At 39.7% G+C, this 10000-nt stretch overlaps 1 long non-coding RNA gene across 1 annotated transcript in view; it reads left to right on the top strand.

The window, feature by feature from the left end:
* Positions 1-10000, top strand: part of LOC133556083 (uncharacterized) — a 522853-nt gene that overhangs the window by 2308 nt on the left and 510545 nt on the right. Inside the window, exon 2 of the long non-coding RNA XR_009807446.1 lies at positions 933-1046. This is a non-coding gene — a long non-coding RNA (uncharacterized LOC133556083). The remainder of the gene's footprint in view (positions 1-932; positions 1047-10000) is intronic.

The raw sequence follows: 10000 nt of genomic DNA, 5'->3' as shown, positions 1-10000 counted from the left end.
GTGGATTTTAACCTATTTAAAACATGTCATCAAAATTCTAAAATTAACCTAATCAGGAAAAATGACTAATGATGTTACACAAATTATTTTTAAATTTTTTTCAAAAAGATTTGAATTAATTAGTTTTTGTCTTCATTTTTTTCGGTTGAATTTTGAATTATAAAGAGTCGAAATTGAAGATAAACTATGTTTCAAAATTTAATTTTCATTTTTTTCGTGTTTTCTCCTCTTTTAAACCGTTCAATTAAGTGTTTTTTTCATCATTTATTCCCTACAAAAACACTTCCGTAAAAGGAAAAAAATGTACGACAGAATGACAGGCAGAAATACCCATTTTTTTTAATGTATGTAGATTTATTTATTAAAGGTAAATTGAGCAAATTGGCTATTTCTGGCAATTTATTTAAGTGTGTATCAAACCGGTAGCCCTTCGCATTAATCAGTACCCAAGAAGTAGCTCTTGGTTTCAAAAAGGTTGGTGACACCTTATCTGAATACATCTAAATAAATACAAACAAAAACATACACAAACATATGTTTATACTTTCCTTTGTTGTTTTGATTACTGAAACGGTAAGAGCTCATTTGGTGAACTGAAGTGGAGTTTTTTAAATTTTTATATTTTGGTTTAAAAAGTGTAATTGTGAAGCAATTTCAAATGTTCTGTATGATCATCAGTTCTTCTGAAGAAGTTGAGAATAAAAACAATACACATTGATGATGTTGTTGCGCCCTCTACTGGTGGAGCATCCTCACTGACGGCATCGAAGAATAATATGTCAGATGTTTATTGAATTATCATGAAGGGCTATTTGATCTGTAAGAATTCCGACTTGACATTCTTTAGTGGTTTGGATTTGTAGTTAATTAAGTTCCAGGACAATTCTGCTTTGTTTCATATGATTTTTTTCTTTCTTTCTACGAGCCCACAGGAAGCCGGCGTGCTGAATGGATTTGTTTTATTGCTTCTCTTTGCTGGCCGTCTGGTGGTGCTGCATGGTTGTGGACCAGAGAGCCACAAAGACACAAAGTGTTCCAGACAGCAGGTATGTGTTTCTATTAAATATGAAATTGCAGCTTATGATTTATGGCCTGCCGGTCCCAGGTCACTTTGCGTTGACAACACAATCGTGGTCGCTGTCAGTGTGCGACGTAAGCAACACAACGGTCGGAGTGACACAAATCAGACGCAACATATCACGCTGTGGAATGTCGGCCGAGTTTGCGTTCCTGGAGTCTTTCCACTCGCCGTCTCCCGCCAGTGGAAGACAAATATGTTTCTTGGCCAGCCAGCGTGTCTTCTGATTGGTGATATAAACGCCTAATTGCTTTAAGAAAGACATACGTGACCCCCCCCCCCCACCCCCCAACCCTCAACACACCCCTCCCTCGCTGGACGTCAGCTCAGATTTCCCAGGTGCCTCTCTGTCTGCCAGACGTAACAAAATAACGTCTCTGCTCACCAGCTTATTTTTCAAACACTTTTTTCTTTTCTTCATTCCTGGGAGAGGGCCGGCGCAGATCGTGACGCCACGCTCCTCTGCGTCCCCGTTGTTGGCCGAGGCCGCTGCCTTCTCGACCTCTGACCCCATCAACTCAACGCTCGTGTTTGGATTCAATGCATCCTGCCGGGTTGTTACGTAACGTGCCGCTTGTTGACATAGCAACGGCAACTTCTTTGCAGCCAGGCGTGTAGAAATCATCTGTTCCAGTGTCAAACTGGGGCCATCATGAAAGCTTTACTGGGCGATTATTTATTTTTACAAATAATTTCATTCAGGGTTTTTTTTTCTTCTAGATAAATTATAACAAATTTCACTTTTATTTGATCAAAAACTAGTACCATGCATTCCAAGATATAAGCTTCTACTTTTTTCCTACAGTTTGAAGCATGTGGGTTATTACATTTTTTTAATTCGATAACATCCATAATGTTTTGTGTTCATTATTTTTCATTAGACCAGTTTGCTCACTGCAGGTTTCCTGCTTTGAACCGGCAATACAAGTGACTTTCCGTCTTCTAGTCGTCCAAGGAGTTCAGTTTAATTTTATTTATTTGTATAGCACATTTAAAAACATGCCCAGTTAGCCAAAGTGCTGTACAGACACAAGAAAACGAGCACACAGTGTCAGATTTACATTGTAACACGGAAGGATGAATAAAATACAGCAGTAAATGGGTTAAATGATAAATGGGTTGTACTTGTATAGCGCTTTTCTACCTTCAAGGTACTCAAAGCGCTTTGACACTACTTCCACATTTACCCATTCACACACACATTCACACACTGATGGAGGGAGCTGCCATGCAAGGCGCCAACAAGCACCCATCAGGAGCAAGGGTGAAGTGTCTTGCTCAGGACACAACGGACGTGACAAGGTTGGTACTAGGCGGGATTTGAACCAGGGACCCTTGGGTTGCGCACGGCCACTCTCCCAATATACTTTAAAAGAAGTTCAGAAAATATAATCTAAAATACTAAAATGTAACAAATAAATAAAGGATAAAACAAGAAAAAAACAACAACCAAGATATCCTGTCTAACTGGATTTGAACGCCAGGGAGTAAAAATGTTTAGCCTAGATTTAAATTGGCTCAGAGACTGGGAGGACCTAGTAGATAATTAAGTACCAATGATTGTCACACACACACTAGGTGTGGGGAAATTATTCTCTGCATTTGACCCATCACCCTTGATCACCCCCTGGGAGGTAGGGGGAGCAATGAGCAGCCCAGGAATCATTTTGGTGATTTAACCCACAATTCCAACCCTTGATGCTGAGTGTCAAGCAGGGAGGTAACGGGTCCCATTTCTACAATCTTTGGTATGACTCGGCCGAAGTTTGAATTCACGACTTACCGATATCAGGGCGGAGACTCTAACAATTGAAGGTTGTTCCACAGTCTGGGCTCTGCCACTGTGAAGGCTCTATCTGAGAGACTCTTCAATAATCACTTCAAGCAATGTTTATACGTTTTACAATATAACTAAAACAATTCTTACTTTAGTAAATCTTCCCATGTGTGATGTCTGTAGCAGTGTTATCATGCATCTTTGTACGTGCTATCGTAATCACGCTAGCGTCGTCACCATTAGCTAATATGCTAACACGCTTACAGGTGTCTGTGGTAGTATTAATAACAGAGTGGCATTCGTTTCGTGTTGTCAGTTTCGTAAAGTCACCTGGATCTCACCGTGGAGTTATTGGGTCTGTTTAGCTGATTGGAGTGATTGGGTGCATGATGATGACTTCTGTTTTGTTGGATCAATCGTTTTACTGCTTTGTTACACCGTTTGGAAACAATTATGGTATGTAATAAACATTTACAGAATATTTCTGTGGAAATACTGTAACTCATTTCACAATGTATATATCTGCGACTTATAGTCCGGTACGGCTAATATGTGGAACCCTTTTTTTTTTTTGTGTGTAAAATATAGTGGGTTTGACTTGTATACCTGTGCGTTCTTTCGTCAGGGAAATACAGTAGTTTGTAATGCCACTGCATACTGTGCATCTTACAAAATTCAAATTTTTATAAAGTGTTTTTTTTTTTTTAGAGAACAGATATAAATTGGACTTTATTGAAAATAATTTTCAAAAGTAAACAGATGAAATGTAGCTATTGTATCTAATTCTGGCACAGTTACTGTGATGCTTTTGGAAATGTATCAACATGCATTGTTTTAACCAATTAGTTATTTAATATAGAACTTCCTATAGGAAGCAAGTTTTCTGTCTTAAATAAAATACTTGTGTTAAAAAAAAATCTAGCATCAAAAGGTTTTTCTTTTCCACTGTTTGGGCAACACGTCTTTAGTGACGTGCAGAGGGACTGCTGTAGTGATCGTTTTCCACTGTGCTCCTTATCATGATAGCTTGTGTAAATTATTCCACCACAGTAAGCTGCTTTTGAGCCGGAGTTTGTTGTTCTTCTCTGTTCTTGTTCTCCACTTGGCTGGATGCTTCTGTTTCAAATGCTGGAATAACTTTGTTGTGCGCCTGTCTTATTTTAAACAAACTTTGCTGCGTGCAGTCATTTGTTTGATGCCTGTTGCCGCAAATCCAAACAACCCACATCCCTTTTATTTGGAACAAAGGTCTCGCTCTGATTTGTGTTAGCATTAGCCATGTTTTGCTGAGTGTGTGGAAATATGGCAGAGGGCTGAAGCTACGGAAGCTCCTGAGGGCAAAAATATGCCCCCCCAAAAAACATTGATATATTCTTTAATTGTCTGCTACAAAACTCAAATTTATTGATCCAATTTTTATCACATTTAAAAGCCTACTGAAACCCACTACTACCGACCACGCAGTCTGATAGTTTAAACATCAATGATGAAATATTAACATTGCAACACATGCCAATACGGCCTTTTTAGTTTACTAAATTGCAATTTGAAATTTCCCGGGAAGTGTCGTGTTGAAAATGTCGCGGTGTGATGACGCGTGCGTTTGACGTCACCGGTTGTAGCGGACATTATTTTCCAGCCCAATCCAAGCTATAGTATTCTGGACATCTGTGTTGCTGAATCATTTGCAATGTTTTCAATTAATAATGGAGAAGTCAAAATAGAAAGATGGAGGTGGGAAGCTTTTAGCCTTTAGCCACAAAAACAAAGCCGGTGTTTCCTTGTTTAAAATTCCCGAAGATTAAGCTTTACTATGGATCAGAGCGGTCAAGCGAACATGGATCCCGACTACATGTCAACCGGCAGTTTTCGGTCAGAAAATTGTGGTAATAAGTCACCTCTTACCGGAGACATCAGCGGAGCTTCCGTCCTGCTGGAGCTGCCGTGACTTCCCTCAGAGACTCTGGCGTCAACACACCCGTGGCCAGACCCCTCCGACTTTCAGGTACTATTTAATCTCACTAAAACACTAGCAACACAACTGGCAGATAAGGGATTTTCCAGAATTATCCTAGTAAATGCGTCTAATAACATCTGAATCGCTCCTACTGCAATTGCCTTTTTTTATTTTTAACTTTTTTTTTTTTTTTCTAGTCCTTCACTCTAAATTTCCTAATCCACGAATCTTTCATCCTCTCTCAAATTAATGGGGAAATTGTCGCTTTCTCTGTCCGAATAGTTCTAGCTGCTGCTGGCTATGATTGTAAACAATGTGAGGATTTGAGGAGCCCTACAACCCGTGACGTCACGCGCACATCGTCTGCTACTTCCGGTAAAGGCAAACCATTTTTTGAGCAACCAAAAGTTGCGAACTTTATCGTGGATGTTCTCTATTAAATCCTTTCAGCAAAAATATGGCATTATCTCGAAATGATCAAGTATGACAAATAGAATGGACCTGCTATCCCCGTTTAAATAAGAAAATCTCATTTCAGTAGGCCTTTAAGATTGTCTATAGAAGAAGTGTAGACAATTGTTAACTTTGTTAACAAGTGAGGATGCATGTGTCGACGCTGGAGTCAAATGTTAGTGCCACATTTTTGTAAAGCTGAAGACACAAGTTGTCACCTTCTTTTCCTGTTTGACAGGAAGTGGGGTCATTTATTGTTTACTTTGCTCCACTAGCACACACGTTGAGTGTCCCTTCCTCCTATTCCTTACCCTTGGTGGTTTCTGGCAGCAGCGTCAGATACCTGTGCAGGCAGCAGCAAGACGAGCGGGCATTATCTTCTCCAATAAATCGAGGGCTAGGTGATACGGCTGAAAATTGTATCACAATAGAAGTGTTTTTTATCGATCAATGTCGACAATTATTGCCTGTGAAAAATAAGGAGCATGAGAAAAAAATAAAGGAAATGTAAACATTTTATTTCAAATGTAACCTTCCTCTGGTTATAATCCCCTCAGCTATCAATGCATAAAGGAAATCTCAACACAAGCATTGAAAATACTCAATGTAAACAAAATTGTAAAATTAGATTGCACACTAAACAATAAGCTATCAAAATGAAGGTGCAAAAATAAGGAATATGTAAGAAATGCTTTATAAAGTGTAAGAAAATAGTGCAGGTATAGTACCAGGAAGTTACAGCTGTGCTCTAAAGGGTGAGTGCGGCTAACGTGGTGTGTGGTGTTAGTGCTCTTGGTGGGGGGGAATGCCTTGCATCCTCTACAGACAACATTGGTCTGACTATGATCCCTTTTGAAAAAAATCCCAAAAAGTGCCATACTGTCCAAGTGACTTTTCCTCGTTTGTCCACAATTTCTTCACTTTTACTTTCTCTTCTCGCTCCATGCAAAGAATCAACCAGCAGACATCAAGATGGCGCAACCAAACTTCATAGTTTATACTGTTACCTGATTGGTTCTAAGCGTAGAACGTTCACTGATCAGTGATCACTTCGAGCGTTGTTCGGTTGCCAGAAAGCGATTGTCTTTGTTCATGCAACCAACTTTTTGTTGCAACTTCCGCTTTCTTCTGACAAAGAATAAAAAGATGTATCAAACATTTTATTGAACACATTTTTTATTTATCAATTATGTGTCAATGGCGATATATAGTGGAACCTTTTTATCGGGCCAGCCCTAATGCAAAATGTTTCTTATCTATTGGTTCCGTTTTTGGGAGCTACATAAGTTTCGAAAATGTGAAATCAAACCTTGGAGGCATTACGGAGATATTTATAAAATAATCTTGTCATCCTTCATATTTCTGGGAAACGAGCTGTTTGGAGTTTGCACAATTTGTGATGTTTTTGGTTTGAGTGAGTATTCTTCTTCTACTCATTCCTCTGTTGCTTCATTGTGACGTATATGTCTCTTGCTGTTGCCCCCTGTGGGGTGGTGGGAGTACAGCATACATGACCAACACTAGTTTGAATGGTTTCATCAAGTTTATTTGGGTGATGTTCCGCGGGCCGGAGGAAAAGTTTTGCCGGGCTAGACTTAACTTGGGCTAGAAATTATGGCATATGAAGCACGGTGTGGTGTCGGACGATGTTTTAGCGTCATCTTGAAGCCAAATCTAAATAATTGTGAGTAATGTGTATGTGTAGTAGCATAGCGAGGAATGTTGTACATTTTTTAAGCAAATGAAACGTGTCTGCTAGCAATAAGTGATGAAAAGCAATGCTTCTTTTTTCATTCATGATAATAGAATTAATAATAATGGATTATTTGGATTCTGCAGCACACTGGTAATAAAATAATATTATTAATGTATTATATCTCTGACCTGTCGTTAATGTAATTCTCTTCTTCTAGAGCACGTATGCCCAAACGTTTTGAAAGAAAAATATGCAAACACAGTGATATTAGGTGAGGAATACAAATATCCCGAATGTAAATAACATGGACGAATGGTAAGTAGTTTGTCCATATGCCATCAATGATGGTGTGAGCTTGAAAGATGTCAGTATGAATATGTGTTTCATTTGGGAAGCCACTTTTTTGCTTGGGCAGCCCTATTCCAGAAACTCTTAATGTAGTTCAGGTGTTCCACTTCATCCTATGGAGCGAGGATGACGCAATAGTGTCCACTGTCGCCATGACGGTGGTTGTCATGACATCAACACACCTTCTCTTTGAAGGAAATTTTCCCGCCATGTCAGGTCACTGAGAAAACAAGTTCTTTAGAAGCCATCAGAGAACTGGAACATGAAACTCAATCTCTGTCAGATGATGTTTTGGGTCCAAGCACACCAACATGTTATTTTACAGCGAGGAGGTGGCGTCGGCCTTAAAGTCTGCTTCTATAAATTTGCGGACAGGACTGCTGTTCTCCAGTCGTTTTCTATCCCCTGAGCTCATTGTAAGCAAACATGGCGTCTACCGTTTGGGACTTCTTCACCGTGTTTCACGTGCTATTTTTGGACACATTTTTCTGCAAAGATTCAACAAGGAGGGAAAAAAAAACATTAAAACACATCAAACCCTATCAGTCACCTGAAACGCCAGCATCGCTAAGACTATGTTCTGAAAGCCTACAAAGTCGCCTCGGATCCTTCTAAAAGCCAGCAGTAAAGAAAGGTGTGCACAAACTTCATTTAAATCTACAATTAAAAAAATGATGGGTATAAATACGTTAATTGGTGTAGTTCAAACGCAATAAGTTATTTGACCTGTGTGAAGTTGGCTCCCCCATCCTGTCCAAATAGCAGTCAATTTCAATCAATCAATCAAACATTATTTATAAAGCGCTTTTAATCAAAAGATATGCAACACAAAGTACTTTACAGATTCAAACAATACCCACATCGCAAGCACACACACGCTGATGCACATACAGTGGGGCAAAAAAGTATTTAGTCAGCCACCGATTGTGCAAGTTCTCCCACTTAAAATGATGACAGAGGGCTGTAATTTTCATCATAGGTACACTTCAACTGTGAGAGATGGAATGTGAAAAAAAATCTAGGAATTCACATTGTAGGAATTTTAAATAATTTATTTGTAAATTATGGTGGAAAATAAGTATTTGGTCAACCATTCAAAGCTCTCACTGATGGAAGGAGGTTTTGGCTCAAAATCTCACAATACATGGCCCCATTCATTCTTTCCTTAACACGGAACAATCGCCCTGTCCCCTTAGCAAAAAAAACAGCCCCAAAGCATGATGTTTCCACCCCCATGCTTCACAGTAGGTGTGGTGTTCTTGGGATGCAACTCAGTATTCTTCTTCCTCCAAACACGACGAGTTGAGTTTATACCAAAATGGATACATGGATGATACATTAGAGGATTGGGAGAATGTAATGTGGTCAGATGAAACCAAAATAGAACTTTTTGGTATAAACCCATTTGACGGCGTATAAGCCAGTGGTACCGCTCGTAGTTGGTTGATTCGAGTAAAACTGGCGGGCAAACGAATTCACCGCCAAACACAATCTGTTACTGCATATGTCAGCTGCCAATTAAAAGCTTTTGTTTGCTTACTTACTACTATAGGAATTGTCTCGTATATTCACTATTTTATTTAATTCCAAAATGGTTCCTCGATTGCAATAACAAACATGTTTAATGTACCGTAAGATTTTTTATTAAAATAAAGCCAATAATAAAAATTTTTGTGGTCCGCTTTATTTAGAAAAGTATCGAAATACATTTTGGTAATAGTATCAAAATATTGGTATCGGGACAACCCATGTGGAGTAACTCTACTTCAGTTTATGAATGTTGACGCGCGGCCATTTTGGCTCAACAAGAAGCCGGCCAACAAGTCAACGCGATGTAGAAGGTCCTAAAGTTTGACTGGAAGTGGTAAAGCTATATGAGGCATCTGTCTGTGAGGACAAGTGACAAATCAAAGTTGTGGCAGCATTCCAAAGACTATTTGTTGTCATTTGATGTGCTTTTTCTTCCCTGAATGATCACGTTGCTCAATAAATCCTAAACCTGCTCCTCTTGTTACGGCGACCTGTGCTTCTTAGGCAGATAGCATCTTTGAAGTGACAGGATGGTGATCATTTCCTGCACAAATATATAGCACAGATTATTTGGGTTAGCGTATCATCTGAACCCTCTAAGTGCTTTACCTGCCGCCCGCTTCTCCGCTGCAGTGAGCAGATTTGTCGTCCCTGGGAGAGGTCGAGGTGAGCGGGGATTTGTTTAGTCTGACCCGGGTCTGCTTCTCCTGCTCCTAAAGTCTTGTGGAGACGCCGGCCTCGGCATGTCTGAGAGAACTGGCAGCACATCATTCACTGTTGGCCCCCCCGCAGTCTTCTCCACCATCACTGTCCTCTCAGTCCCCCCACCCCCAAAGCAGACATGGTGTCACTGCTGGATGGAACCTTCTGGAATAAAGACCCATTTTTATTTCAGTTAAGAGGCTCATTCTGAGGAATCCACTGAATCTCCAGAACCCTCTCTCATATTAGTTCATCTCCAAAGGCACTTGTTTTACTGTCTTAGGAGTTTGCATTCTTTCATGGAGCCATTTAGATGCTTAGTGTGGCTCTCTGTGTCAGTATCAGTGCGTGTTATGTTTTGCTCACCCCGTTTGTCAACAGTTGAGAGAAACTACTAGGTTTGTCTTCATTAGGGATGGGTACTTACTGATCATATTTGAACTGATACAATATTAATTC

Source organism: Nerophis ophidion, linkage group LG07 (assembly GCF_033978795.1).
Source record: "Nerophis ophidion isolate RoL-2023_Sa linkage group LG07, RoL_Noph_v1.0, whole genome shotgun sequence".
Taxonomy (NCBI): Eukaryota; Metazoa; Chordata; class Actinopteri; order Syngnathiformes; family Syngnathidae; genus Nerophis; species Nerophis ophidion.
The sequence above is the reverse complement of the archived record's forward strand: the minus strand, read 5'-3'. Positions and strand labels throughout refer to the sequence as shown.